Raw genomic sequence first — 15,865 nt, forward strand, 5'->3', positions numbered from 1 at the left:
ATCTGATGACAAAGAATGAAGCATATCTGTATAATAATATAAAGTTTTGCTCTCTTCATTTCGAAAACACACAATTTATAAATAAAAACAAAAATAAATTAATCTGGAATGCTGTTCCAACTTTATTTGATGTTTCAAATAAACCTGTTCTGTTATTACCTGCAGCTGAGAAACAAAAGCTTTGCACTAATTCTACGTCTGTATCAGCTGATTCCTTGAATAATTGTACATTTTCAGACAACTTAGGCCTACTTTTTTTTTCAAAGGATATGTTTTTAATTATAGCTGTTAATTTTGTTGTTATTTTTATTTGTTACTTTACTAGAGACGTAGAAAAAGTAAGTCTGTTACAATAAAATTTATTGATCACGTTTTATTTCCAATTCTGGTGTGATTATTATTGCTTAACCTCATCCCACTTTGTTAACTACGTAAGCCTACACTACAAGTACCGGTACACGTAAGTTACTCCATTAATTCATATTTCCATTATTGTTATTATATTATTGTTGTAAAGGGAAATGCAAATTAATATTTATTGGTTTCATAGTTCATTATCGCTATAATCTCGAATGAGTGAAGCGATTATAGTAAATTTCAGTTCGTTTTGCACAAACAAAAATAATATTAACCTATTTCTTGCAGGTATCGAGTTTATGGTGGAATTTAATATACTTCATTAAAATAATAAATTAACTTTATCCGTTTAATATTTCAATAATGGAAGGAAGGTGTTAATTTTTACAAAAGAACACGACAACGAAAGTGTAACATATTTTGTCATATGCTAGGAGAGATCTGTGATGATGAGGCGATAATAGCGATCCTAGTGGTGCGCAACTACCCATGTTTGCATTTTTACTACATATTGAGCTTCGCGACTGTATATAGTAGACTGTGATATCACTATGGATTTTAATAAATTTTGAAGGAAACCGAAGTAAAATCACAGTAAGTACCAGGGATGAATCAGCTGATATGCGTCTTTTACTTCAATAAAATTTCCGTAACCTATTCAATTAAATACATTGCATTATTGTGATATACTTCTTTATAATTATATTTGTTGATTGGACTAAATTAACATTAACGAACAAATTACTTTTGTGTACAATGATGGTGAGAACTTTATTTATGAAAGTAGAAATATAATGCAAGTTGATCAAGTTATCGTCTTACGATGAAGACTAAATGCCTGGCAGTTATCGCTATCCCAGTAGTTTAGAAGTTGCACCACAGACAGCGAAATAAGACGAATCCAAGTTGTGACGCTGCAAGGTCAACTTTTCCCATAAAAACTGAAAGGCAGGAAGGGAGTTTCGTATGTCAGGAATTATATTGGCATTCTCCTCACATCTGTAGCGTGTTCGGTGTGGTGCGCGGAGTGTTTCATTATTCTTAGAATAAATGTGTTTGTAAACATTTAAATTCTGTTAATTATTATTCAGTAGCAATCTGTGATGCGGGTGTCGCCATAAGAGATATTGATTTGTTATGTGCTAGATAACACAGACTGTTCTATGTGTATTAATATTTGAAAATGGAAGGAACGAAGATTCCGGATCTTAAAAGGTATAATGCAATGTCTTGATCATTATGCTTGAAGATAAAAACTATATTGAGGATGTGAAGTGTTAAAATACAGTGTAAAAATGCTAAGTGTCGTTAGGAAATAGCGATGTGGAGTATTGTTCATGAATATCGTAAATAACAGGTACGTTGCAATTTTAGTACAGCGTTATAGATAGATACTGCGTCCGAATTTTAGAACCAAGCATTCTAATTCTTTCACATGTAATACATAGCTAGTGGTTTCAGAAAAGCGACGAGTATTTTTTTAATAATAGGCCTATAATTCTTTGTATCATTTATTAACTTTTGTTTAAATTTTTATCTCTGTATTTATACGAAAATAAGATGAGTATTCCAATGTATTGCAATGTTCCAATGTTAACGATAGATGTGTAGAAGTTTAATGTGTCTTATTATGTGATATATTCTACAAATGTTTTCATAGTTTGTTAGCAATTCGTAACAGTCTTACTTTGTAGGTTGCACTATTCTCTTCACTGTTTACGTGGAAATATGAGATAATATTGGGTAGCGCGGTGTGATGAAATCCAACCGTAATAATGTTCGCGTTCATGCGGTAACACAGTGTGTGTCATTATTTTAACTGATGATTATTCATGTTATAAGGAAGAAAAGATGTCCTTACAATTTTTTTCTAATTTAGATATTTAACTAATTATTAAAGTTTACAATAATTGACGTTTTGCAACGTTGCTGGATGGGGAGGAGGGCGTTTAGAAGTACACAGTACAGCTCTAGCGGGTGGAAGGTGGTTTAGAAGTACACAGTACAGCTCTAGAGGGTGGAAGGTGGTTTAGAAGTACATAGTACAACTCTAGCGGGTGGAAGGTGGTTTAGAAGTACACAGTACAGCTCTAGCGGGTGGAAGGTGGTTTAGAAGTACACAGTACAGCTCTAGCGGGTGGAAGGTGGTTTAGAAGTACATAGTACAGCTCTAGCGGGTGGAAGGTGGTTTAGAAGTACACAGTACAGCTCTAGCGGGTGGAAGGTGGTTTAGAAGTACACAGTACAGCTCTAGCGGGTGGAAGGTGGTTTAGAAGTACACAGTACAGCTCTAGCGGGTGGAAGGTGGTTTAGAAGTACATAGTACAGCTCTAGCGGGTGGAAGGTGGTTTAGAAGTACACAGTACAGCTCAAGCGGGTGGAAGGTGGTTTAGAAGTACACAGTACAGCTCTAGCGGGTGGAAGGTGGTTTAGAAGTACACAGTACAGCTCTAGCGGGTGGAAGGTGGTTTAGAAGTACACAGTACAGCTCTAGCGGGTGGAAGGTGGTTTAGAAGTACACAGTACAGCTCTAGCGGGTGGAAGGTGGTTTAGAAGTACACAGTACAGCTCTAGCGGGTGGAAGGTGGTTTAGAAGTACACAGTACAGCTCTAGCGGGTGGAAGGTGGTTTAGAAGTACATAGTACAGCTCTAGCGGGTGGAAGGTGGTTTAGAAGTACACAGTACAGCTCTAGCGGGTGGAAGGTGGTTTAGAAGTACATAGTACAGCTCTAGCGGGTGGAAGGTGGTTTAGAAGTACACAGTACAGCTCTAGCGGGTGGAAGGTGGTTTAGAAGTACACAGTACAGCTCTAGCGGGTGGAAGGTGGTTTAGAAGTACACAGTACAGCTCAAGCGGGTGGAAGGTGGTTTAGAAGTACACAGTACAGCTCAAGCGGGGTGGAGGGGTCCAACAGATGCTCTGTTCTAATGCAGGAGCGACCATGACAATACTGTTGTTTACATAAAACGAGCAGCAAATACAAACTTTCAATGTCGTTAATAGAACATTATGGTAAATTTACATTTTATGTAACAATATTGCTCCTTTTTTTATTGTACGTCTAAAAAATAAACAATAATAATTTTCTGGACAAAATCACACAAACATTTTTTCCAATGCAACATTTTAATCTCTCCCGCTTCCGTAAATCAGTATCATATTTAAACAAATTCCTGGTTGTGTGACTTTGGAAATGGGGTAAGCAACTCCTAGTTTCGGAAAATCGTTGAGAAACTGCTACAACGTTCGCCGATTAGGTAACTTTCTTTGAGGAAAACGTTGACGGTATATCTTCTTGCCTTACTTGAATTACGACGACTTTCTCCATAAATTAATAACATATGATATTCTTAAACTGTGAATGACATTGCAAATTGTTTATGGAATATCCTGTACCGAAGTGTCATCCGCTTGGCAGTAGACCTATGGACAGGGAGCTTGAACTCAGCTGACTCGTACTTACGTCTGTGCAGAGTACTGCCTGCTGAACGTTGCCACGTTTCTCACGCCAGAATATTAACAAATTTAAGCATGCATTTTTATCTAATTTCACGAAAACGTAATGGAACAAACAAATATTTATTTAAACTAATATTAACTCTTTGCTAGATATACCTACTGATGTAGCCTATTTATCTTCGTAATTTTACTAAAGATATACACAGTATAACGCAAATAAAATAAAACAGAAATATTTTTTTCTGGAAAAAATATAAAGTTTTGACCCTATGTTGTATGGACATTTTCTGATCCTGTAAACCAGCGGTCCTCAGCGCAGAGCACCCTGGGGATAGCGTCTCTTACCCGCGGAAAACACAGTGCACCATGGTGCACTCGTAGCTGCTAGCGGGTATGCTCTCTACCGCTTCCTGCTGCACGACGGTGCACACGGGACGGCACCGCTTACCCTTTGCACATTTCAGCGAGTGCTGACGGCTAGTGATGGGTAGTTCGCGAACGATTAGTTCGAATTGAACTAATCGTTCAAGTGAACTAGATGAACTAGTTCGAAATTTTTATGAAAGTCGTTCGCGAACTAGATGAGTCGTATCTGTGGAAGTCGTTCGCGAACTAGATAGAGAAGAAGCAATGCATTGTGGGAAGCCGTTCCCATAACGAGAGGAGTGTTGGGCCGTGTTTCACAACACGCTAATAATGTTACTTCTTTAGACCCATAAAGATACTAAATTCGGTGTTTCATAAACATTATGCACAACTTATAAAATGCGGACACTAATACTGTATTATAGTTCATTACCCAGCGGATTCTGTTTGAGGTTAAGAGCACATGAACATGAGTGGTTCAGTCTGGTTACGTTGTGTTTGTATCCTTCGTAGCCAATATTAAGAAATGGTTTGAGGTTAAGTCTGACAAGCATTAAGCGATACTGCCCCTTTATAAAATTGTATTACAATATCGAATCTGTTATCTGTTTCACTATTTCACGTTGACTATAATGCTCTCCATATTACATCCGCAAATACATTATTTACTTGTATTTAATTTATTGAAGTAAATAGTACGATTCAGGATCTAAGCATTGCAACACACATTCTTAATTTCTGCACTTAGCATCGCTACCAGTTACGTACATTTTCCTTTAAATGTTAAATGAAATTCTCTTTAAAAGTAAAGTAACTGTAATAGTTTAGATCGATACTGTGTACGAATAATTAGCATGTTCGAACTCTACCACTGCACTGGAGTCCCGAATTCGCAACTCGAAACTTCATGTTGAACACAAGCCAATGAATGGATTTTCATGTCCTAAATTTCATTCGATCTATTTTTCGAATGTAATATCTGTCATATATAGTATCCTCGCTTCATCGGCGCCGTTAGCTACTCTATATTATTTTGGGAGGGAGGGGGATATTAGAAACTAAAGTATAATTGAAATCTTTAAGACTACATACAGTTTAAGTGCGCTATTTACTTAAATCAGTACTGTTGATTGCGTAATACAACATGTTATTAAACACATGTAAACAGATTAATAATAAAAATTAATATTAATAGTAATAATTATAATAATAAACAATTAGACCAAATATGGGGGGACACGCTCTCTTTGTGCCCCTATTGATAACGGCGCCCCGGCGCATGATAGATGTGATAAAGGAGCATATTTTTAAGATGCTTTTAATGAGACACTCCATCTGTTCCTCTGCTGACAATAAAATTTTGTTCAATTGTATGTTATTTTTTGTGCGGTCTCCCAAATGTGTATGTCTGAAGAGAGATTTTTATTTTATTTTCTGCTTTTATTATTATTATTAATTATTATTATTATTATTATTATTATTATTATTATTATTATTATTATTATTATTATTATTATTAAGGAATTTGAGAGTTGGGTTTAGATTATACAGTTTACAGTTCTATAATATTTCTTTTCTTTCAAGCTTTCATTTTACCGTAGTTTTAATCATACAATCAACGTTTGCAACGTTGATACTGCATTGCTGTTACTTTCTCTCAAAAAAGAAATGTTGTAATAAATAAACACTGACCTACAGTAAGTAATGTAACATCGTATTTCCCTAAAATCAGTTAATCTTTAAGAGCAAACAGTTACAGCATAAATATATATATTTCTCAAAGTTAAAATAATACTGATTTTCTGATTGCATCTTTGCATCAGCTTTCCTCTCCATCTTACGCGAACTAAATGAACTAATAGTACTAAATGTTTAACTGCATCAGCTTTTCTCAAACGAACTAAGCGAACAAAATGATTATATACGTCAGTTTTTCTCAGACGAACTAAATGAACTAAACGAACTAGATGAACTAAGCGAACTAGGTTATTGAACTAATCTCACTATCGAACTAGTTCGCCGCGTACGAATTTGTAATTTTAACTGAATTTCCCATCACTACTGACGACCACTGCTGTAAACTGTCCACAACGACTGTGAAAAGGACAGGACTTATACCCCTTACACTCTGTATTGATATTTTAGAACCAAGCATTCTAATTCTTCTCTTCACTGTTTACGTGGAAATAGCCTATGAGATAATATTGGGTAGCGCGATATTATGAAACAACCATATTAATGTTCGCGTGCAGTGTATATATACATGACACATTACACACAGGCTGGATTGACATAGACTAACAAAATCGCAAAGCAAGGAGTAGAACTCTTCTAAAAAAAACCGACTAAACGTGAAGACTTCATATGACGAATGTAATGCAGATACGCGGAAAGTTTTAAAATCATAATTGTTGTTTTTGTATAACATTGCTCGACGTAGCCTACATTTTGACAGCGAAAGGTTAATATCGAACAGCAGCAAAACTTGCTTTCATGATTATCTTTTTAAAATACTTCCACATAATATTGTCGTGAGATTTCTTATGATTAGGAGTTTATATCCCGTAGTGCTCATCTGCCCTGAACCTTGGGGAAGTTAGAGGTGGTGTTTAGAGGGGTGTGAGGCTAACTTCGGAGCAAGCGGCTAGCTAACGGTACTTTTGGTGTGAATGCACTCTGCTTAATCCCCTTTCTACTTTCTTCAAAAAAACATTTCTCTCTTTCCAGTTGTACTTGGAAGACGGAAGTGAACGTTTGCTTAATAGAATTGCTGCTGTAAATATATATTCAAAGTTAAGACGTAGCAATATAACTTTCGTGTATAGTGTTTGCGTAGCTATATATATAGAGACTAAGTTTATATAGTAAAATAAGTGTATATAGTAGAATGATTTCGTGCGTTTGTGTGTATATATAGAGACTAAGTATATATAACAACTCTTATAGAATAATTCCCTGCGATAGACAAAGTGTAGCTATATAGTAATTCTTACAGAATAATTTCGTACGTATGTTAGTGTGTATATAGAGACTGAGTGTATTTCTGAGCTGACCTGTACATAGCAACTACATTTATTAACTTAAACTTAAGTGTGCCTCATCATGCCGCCTCCTAAGAAAAAGAAAGTAATTCATTCCCAAGCACTTGAAATAATAGAGAAAGTGATAGAAACGTGTGATAACGAAGCCAAGAACAAGAGTCTGACGCATTTGGTTACTCAGGCCACTAAACACGCGGCATATTACACTGGTGTGTCTGAATTTGCGGCAAAACAAATTAGAAAAGAAAATTTGGAAAGAAACCGAGATCGCCCCAATGAAGTTCTCTCGACTCCTGGAAAAAAACGACCAACTCGGCCACAGCATACGCGTGTTGATGTGTGTTATTAAAAATACTATCCACGACTTTTATATTCAAGAAAAGAAAGTGCCAACTGTGAGCAAGCTCTTGCCTGCAATTAGAAATAAAATTAATTTTCCATGGAGTAGGGTCACTAAACAGACTGTTGAACATGGTGAACTACAAATGGAAAAAATTCTAGTTGAAAGGGCTTATATTGTTGCTTGGCGACATAATTATTTGAGGAAAATGGAAGAATTCCGTAATCAAGGGAGAGAAATTGTATATCTCGACGAGACTAGGATGGACAGCAACCTAACTTTTGAGAAATGTTGGCAACATTCTGATGAGTTCGGCCTACAGGCAAACCATAGTGCAGGAAACAGACTGATCGTCCTACATGCGGGTAGCAAAAATGGTTCCTTGAGAAACGCAGAACTCGTTTATAAAGCTGGTTCTGCGAGCGGGGATTACCACGGGCAGATGAACCAGGTAAATTTCGAGAAATGGGTTGATGAGAAATTAATTCCTAATCTTCCGCCAAGGTCAGTCGTGGTCATGGACAATGCCCCCTATCACTCCGTTCAGGTCGGTAAGGCTCCAAATAAGTACGCGCCAAACATAGACATGATAGAGTGGCTGAGAAGAAAAGGAATTGAAGTCAGTGAAAAAATTCACAAAGTCGACCTTTTCTCCTTAATCGAGAAACACAGGTCTCAAGAAAAGACTTTTAGGGTTGACCGAAGGCTGGTGGAGTTCGGACACAACGTACTGAGACTTCCTCCTTATATGTGTGACTTATCCCCGATCGAATTAGCATGGAAAAAGATGAAACACAAAGAGAGAGAAAATAACGTGACAGGAGATTTATCTTTGCAAAGATTAAAGGAACTTACAGAAATGGCTTTATCGTCAATAACTAAAGAGGACTGGGAGGGTTATTGTTAACATACGTTAAAAGTGGAGAGCCAATACAGATTTCGACATAATACATTGCCTGCAATCTAATTATTTCTTTGGATAGTGACAGTGATAGTGATAGCGATAGTGATGATAGCAGCAGTAGGAGCAGCAGTAATGATGATGATGATGATGATGATGATGATGATGATGATGAAAGTGATTCAGAATTGGCTACTCCATTGTAACGCGGAGCAGAATTGGTAAGTCATTGTTTTTATAACGCATGCTACATTGTATTTCTAACTTTCTCTCCATCCACTACTAGTGCGAAACTGCTACCCCAACTCCGCATTCCTTTCAGGCAGATGAGCTGAGTCATCGACTTCTTAAGTGCACAATACCGGAGCAGGCGTGTGGTAATTGCGTAGAAGACGCCACACAGTGGTCCGAATCGCTTAAAACCCGGACAAAAGTAATAACTTCTTTTCTAGTGCCCAAATTAACTTGAAATTTGGTACACTTATTACTAATAACATGTATCTAACATGTGCAAATTTTAATGTAATTTGGAAATGAATAACTATCCCTCTTGAGGGGTGAGATAATTAGGCGTTCATTAATAAGGGCCAAATTAGATATTTTTATCACAAAACTCGATAAATGCAATAATTATAGTCATGTTATGTACACGATTTCATCAGCAACCCCTAATATAAGGGTTGAAAAGTTACATAAGTTATGTAATCCACAAGTTCAAAATTATATATAACCTGTATAAGTTATAATCGAAATTCAATTAAGGATTGTATTTTTGTGAGTGAGTACATTCTTACATTTAGTAACATAAATAATCCATTAATATTTTCGTAGTTTTGTAGGGGTATCCAAAATGTTACGTACCATTTAATACTACTGGTAATATAACTTGTATGAACTTGCACTCTTGTAAATTTCATTATATTATTGTGCTAAATTATACTAGAATATCTACATTTTTATACATTTTGTTATGAAGTTTATGGCTAAGCAGAAATAAAGTATGCATTTTGATACTTACAAAGGTGTTGAGCATTTGCATCTGAGAAGTGTGCCTTGGATGCACTGAGTAGTTTCATTGTTGTAAATGCAGACAAGTTGAAATACAGAACTGTTTGAAGGTCGCAATTCAAACACCAATCAATCAATAAATCAATCTTCTTAATGTATCCAGCTGTTTGCTGACAACATAAAGTCCACTATAGTCCACTGTAGTATATTCAGTTGTTGTTTTCATGAGAAATGAGGGGTATTTGATCTTTGTTCATTGTGGATTCCTGTTCCTAGTAGCCAGAGGTGGTGTGTAGTCAATATATACTGCAGGGCTGTGTCTTCTGCAACTGGTACTGATGATTTTAATTTACTTCTTTTGTGGTTTATGGATGGACAGTATAGAAGAATGTGTTCCAGATCTTCATCATGATTATTACACCAAGAGTGAATCGAATTTGAAAAAGGAAGACAAAATATTCTTACATGATAAAGTAAAGAATTTCAAGAGGAACTTAGATCTCCAGCCTGTCACTCGTCCCCGCAAGCTGATGTTTCAAATTCGTCGTCTTCTTCCCCCTTCTCTTCTTCGGATATTACCAAAAGACCAAGCACTTCCGAAGATACATTTAATTTTTATTTTCTTTTGGTGGTTTATTTAAACTTGAAATTAATGGGTCAGAAGTCAACATTAATCTGCTAAAGAGGTCTAAATTGTCGTCTCGTTTTGAAATTCTTCGAATAAAACTTTCTCGAAATGTTGTCACGTCTTAGTTTCTAGACTCAGCGGCATCTTCTAATAATTCTGCAGCCGATAAAGTAACCGAGCTGCCGGCACAATTACAGACCCGTGCAGGCCTACTCGGGTGGTATACAGTAGGCCTATTGACATTTTGAAGAATGTCTGTACTTGCTATCATTGATAACACTTTTCAGAAGAATAAGAAGAAGTAGAAGAAATGTCTGTAAATGGCAACTAAATTTCTTGTTATAATCAGTCTGAATTTTTTACGAAGATACGTGGTTTCGTTACGGTGACTAATTTTGTTCTAACGCTGATAATATTGAAGAAAAAACCACATTCTTATTACACTTTCTAGTGACTTTGTGCTATGGCTGTCCAAATTTAATTCAAATTTATTCTCATATTCTTTATGTTGCACAAGAATCTTATTACCCTTTCCTTTAATTTTCTCCTAAATTTCTTCGCAACTAACACGTAAATTCATTTTTACACACTACATTATGCACACATTATACAATGACCTGATATCAACAAAAGTCCTCTGAATATGGAAAAAATTAAGGGCCTTTGTTGTTTACTTCCAACAAATCACTCCTCAGTCTTTAAGTAATCAAACATAACTCTCGGTAAGTGCGTATGGCTCGACACGTGTAGACGGATCAGGCGCACAGGTATGATTCAGAGGTCATAATTCGCAGAGTTGCAGGGTTTTGCAGATGAAACCTTCAGTGACAAACTTATAAATGCCTACCAAGATATATTACGTAAGTTTCACAGTGTACACTGGTGAACATTTTTTTAAAACACTAAAACAATTTTGTCTTTTGCCCAAAACAAGAACAATAGAAACTTGATTTATTATCAGTACTTAGAAACAAAAAATACTGAAAACTGTAATTGTTCCTAATACATAAGACCGTAACACATTTACAAAAAATATACTTAGCATTTTACTTTTCATAATTAAGGCAGACACAATGTTCAGAAATCACTTATAAAAATGCAGAATTAATCAGGAAAGATTTGTGTCACTTTTGCCCGTAAGTATTGACCAGAACCTTTGAAGTATTCTTCGAAAAACACTTGGTCTTATTAGAATGACTATTGAGGATTATTACTGAGGTACTTTTGTCCTTTTAATATGAAGTTCGAAAAATGACTTTTGTCCGGCTTTTTAGCGATCCGGACCACTGTGCGCCAGCTGTTCACATGTGCCACTTTTGGACTACTCTCAAATATCGTAGGCATTATTGTTTTTTTTATTACTGGGTTATTTTACGACGCTGTATCAACATCTCAGTTTATTTAGCATCTGAATGAAATGAAGGTGATAATGCCGGTGAAATGAGTCCGGGGTCCAGAACCGAAAGTTACCCAGCATTTGCTCGTATTGGGTTGAGGGAAAACCTCGGAAAAATCTCAACTAGGTAACTTGCCCCGACCGGGATTCGAACCCGGGCCACCTGGTTTCGCGGCCAGACGCGCTGACCGTTACTCCACAGGTGTGGACGGCATTATTGTTAACTCTGACAATTTTATCTATGTCTGTTATGCATTATGTTGGTTTTTGACGGTTCAGGAATAATACTGTATAGAAGGGTTATGGCGAAGGTATCTTGGGGGCAGCGGAGGCTTGCCCCAGCTACAAGCCCCCGGCTGTATCCTAAATGCAATGAATATCGTCTTTGCAGGTAGAGGAAGCATATATAGGCCTATAGATAATATGTGTTTTAGTGCTAGATAATGTCATTTTAGTGCTCACCTTGTATCTAATTCACGTCTTCATTCGTACTTTTGAATTGTCGATGTGATGTCTTGTAGTAATAAAACACTATTAACATTAACCTATACGGATATCGTTCGTAAAATTGAAGTAGGTACACTGCACTGACGGTTCACTGCTCTCTGTTTACTGTTCATTTCACTCAACGCTGGTTAACTGTGTCGTGTTGAGGGAACGTCTGCTTAAACCCTGTTTCAATGCTCGGAATTAACATCGCTGTTGATGCCATCTAGTGTGGAATTTCTATTACTGAAGGTGTATTTATGTAGGGGATTTAGAGCAGGGTTGGGCAGAATTACGCACTCTGTGCTTGCACCACAGTCTACTATATACAGTCACGAAGCTTGAGTTTTGAGGGTGCTAGAAACAATAGACTGTGACGGTACTATTTTGTATTGCCTGTAATGAGGCGATATTAGCGATCCTAGTGGTGAGCAACTATTTAATGTTTGCATATTTACTACGTATTGAGCTTCGCGACTGTATATACTAGACTGTGCTTGCACGGTGCAGGCCCTACTACGAGAGGAGTGTGCTTATAGAGTGCACGAAAACCGGTTTATTCAAGTTGCGTACGTACTGCTTCAAAAGAAAATGTTATTCTACCAAACTGAATAAGAACACAAAGTAATGAAACACTTCCCTAAACACAAAACAAAACATGTCTGTTGCACATTAATTCATATTACTCAATTTCTCAAGATTTGGAGAAACTGTATTAGCACAAGCTATGCGAAGAACTGCCGTTAAAGCCCATCATTTCTTGTTTGAGATTTGTTTAGTTTCGTAATAGAAAATAACTGTTCACATCTGTAAGTGGAACCAAATAAACACAAAGCATTCTCACACAGCTTATGCAGATACTATCAGTCCGCAAGCAATGATGCGCATTTATTTATTTAAAATAACAACACAGTATGTAAAGAAATCAACTCATAAAAAGTATGTTTTTTTATTTTGCATTATGTGATTATGTTTAGTTTTTAGGTCTTCATGTTACCTATTATTTGCAATGTATTAAGTACTGGTAGACTACTTTTTATAATTGATAGCATTCCCTTTATTAATTGAAGAATGACTTATAAATTCAATGTAATTTGGCCACCTTTGCGCATTATATTTTGCGTGGTTACTTATGTCTTGTGGTCTAAAAGTACCGGTAAAATAATTTTCGATTCTCTAAAACTTAACAACAGGTCTATACTGATTATCACATATTTATTTCACTTAAGAATTTGATTATAATAAGAACTTGTGTAATCAAGAGTAATGTATGTTAATATAATTTTTGATTCTCTGAAACCTAACAATATGCTGATTAATGTAAAATTATGCATTCTATAATGTGTATTGTGTAGGCCTATTTATGGACGTATGAGCATGTTTTCTATCAATTGCTGCGTACGTATTTTCTTTCCTCTAATGCTCTGACCCATATCAATGAAACTTTGAATATATTTATTTTGTCCTAATTTTACATTAAACGTCGAAAATGGCCATAATATATCAATTTTAGATCATCACGGCGTTAAATTGTGTGATTTACGTACTGCTATTATGCGTCTGCTCTCCATCATCATGGCGGCAAGCGCAGCGTTCAATTTGTCTCGGTTTCCTTGTTCCGCGCACCCGAGACTGTAGGGACTTGACTTAAACTAATCTGTTGTCAAGCATTTCATATTACTTCCGTTGTGTGAAGTGAAGCCTTCAGTGGAATGAGGGATGGACTTCAGAATCTATTCCAAACTACAAAACTCAAACTTCACTGTCATTCACTTATTCAGTAGGTAATTACTACTGACCCATTTGCTTAGAAAATGAATTAACAGACCTATCGGTAAAGAAGAAATTAAAATGCATTCCAAACAGTGGCGTGTGGTGATAAATAATCCAGGTGGTGCACAAATATTTATTGTGATTATGATTATTATTATTATTATTATTATTATTATTATTATTATTATTATTATTATTATTATTATAGGTACTAACTATTACATAACTATTAACATACGCTACGAGTCAAGAAATTGCAGTTAATCAGTTTCCTATGTAGGTCCAGTAATAGCAAAGTAAAGTGTTCAATTTCTATGCAGCACACCGTAAATAATATTGTTTTCGCTATATTGCGTTTTATAACACAGTTCACACGTTCACAAGCATTCGATACGTGTGTCGTCTCATCAGCCTTAACTGCTAAAAAGTCAGCAACTTTCTTTATTTCTTTGAAATCTCATCATGGCATACATCAAAATTGCTTGAAGGATTTCGTTCTGTATAAGTTAGTGTTTGATATGCTCTTAAACACTGTTCCTCTTTCCAAATGTTCCTTAAGAGTGCGTCTAATTCAGAACTGAAATTGATGATGCCAAGAAAAATACTAGCGTTTAAAGAGAGTTTCCGTCTTCGTGACCTCTTAAAGCCAACTCAAAAGCTCCACAAAACCGCACGCACATATCTGTGCTTGGTAGCTTTATCATTGTGAAGTTCAATAATCCAATTTAATCTAATTGCGTCTATATGTTTGTTTGACCCAACACTGCTAATTTAACATTATTGTTGATGTGTGCAGCTGAAGAATCGTGTTTTTTTAATTCCTTCATTCATGCGCTTCAAATCAATCATATCTGCAGAACGATAATCAAAATTATGTAGTTACTACGCAAAGTCCTAAATTCAAACAGAAAAATAAATAAAATTCATAAAACGTACTTATTTTTGTCATTAAATGTTCGCCGTCGAACAACAGACAAGGAAAACAAAATACAGCGTCTTTTATATTGCAGCCGCATATTGCATTTTTCGTAAGTCCGAATGTTGAATTTTCTTGTCACTTCTCTATTACTGTTCTTCGTCACTTATAATTTTAATTCATGTGTAGGTCTACCCATCTTCTTTATTTTGATCTTTTCGTGTAAAGGTCTTATAGAAAATTACACATTTAAAATATTTTGCTCACTATTCATAGTAACATTTATGATGGAACGAACTTGAGAACACATCTGAAAGTGCTCCTAACCCCCCCCCCCCTACGCACACTGTACTGCCTCCCTACCATGCTCCAAAGCCTGCCAGTGAAACAGTACTACTGCGCATGCTCGAATGGAGCAGTGTGCCTCAAGTGTCGAGCGGTAAACATAAGTCCCAGGCGTCAACAAGAACAGTACACGTGCAGTGTTATTTTTACTTAGTACAGTGAAACCTGTTCAAATCGGAACCTGAATAATCCGGAATCCTGTCTATTTCGGAACAATTTTTTGGTCCCGGCGAAATTTGTGTGTATTATGTGTAATTTTTCCTGAATAAAACGGAAACTGTCCAACGCGGAAACGGAAACTGTCTGCTACTGTTCAAAACGGAAACAATATTTTGGACACACTATATTTTGTAACTATATTTTGAAACAGCGTGTAATTTCAAGGAATATACGAAATATGTAGGTCACTAAGATAAAAACAAGTTTTCTTTGCAACGAGGGTACGAGGGTGTGTTGGTCCGTCGGTCATAAATTTTATTACCCTGTTGACTAGGCACACGAGTCCCTTCAAAGATTTTCAATGATTCATACCCGTATACTGTCGTAGCTAAACAGAACGCAAGTATAGTAATTTCCAGGTAAAAAAAAAAGTTGCATAAAATCTGGCATTAACATTAAGTGATGAAGTAAAAGTTATCGAGATAAAGGAAAATTAGAAACAAAGTCTATATGAAATAATATAGAAGTAGAGTTGTGGAAAACTCAGGTGTGACACTTTAAAAAATAAAGATCATAATGAGTGAGTGGTGTGCGGCCAATATTGGTGACACAAAAGGAACCAGAAGGCAACTGTTTATGTGGAAATAAATGAACTGTTGTGAGAGTGGGTTCTTCATGACCTTTCAAAG

General features: G+C 36.1%; 1 protein-coding gene across 1 annotated transcript in view; it reads left to right on the forward strand.

The window, feature by feature from the left end:
• The first annotated feature begins 1,301 nt into the window (after positions 1-1,301).
• Positions 1,302-15,865, forward strand: part of LOC138705813 (uncharacterized) — a 219,674-nt gene continuing 205,110 nt past the window's right edge. Inside the window, exon 1 of the transcript XR_011333807.1 lies at positions 1,302-1,572. The gene's annotated coding sequence lies outside the window, so the exon portion shown is untranslated. The remainder of the gene's footprint in view (positions 1,573-15,865) is intronic.

Source organism: Periplaneta americana, chromosome 9 (assembly GCF_040183065.1).
Source record: "Periplaneta americana isolate PAMFEO1 chromosome 9, P.americana_PAMFEO1_priV1, whole genome shotgun sequence".
Lineage (NCBI taxonomy): Eukaryota > Metazoa > Arthropoda > Insecta > Blattodea > Blattidae > Periplaneta > Periplaneta americana.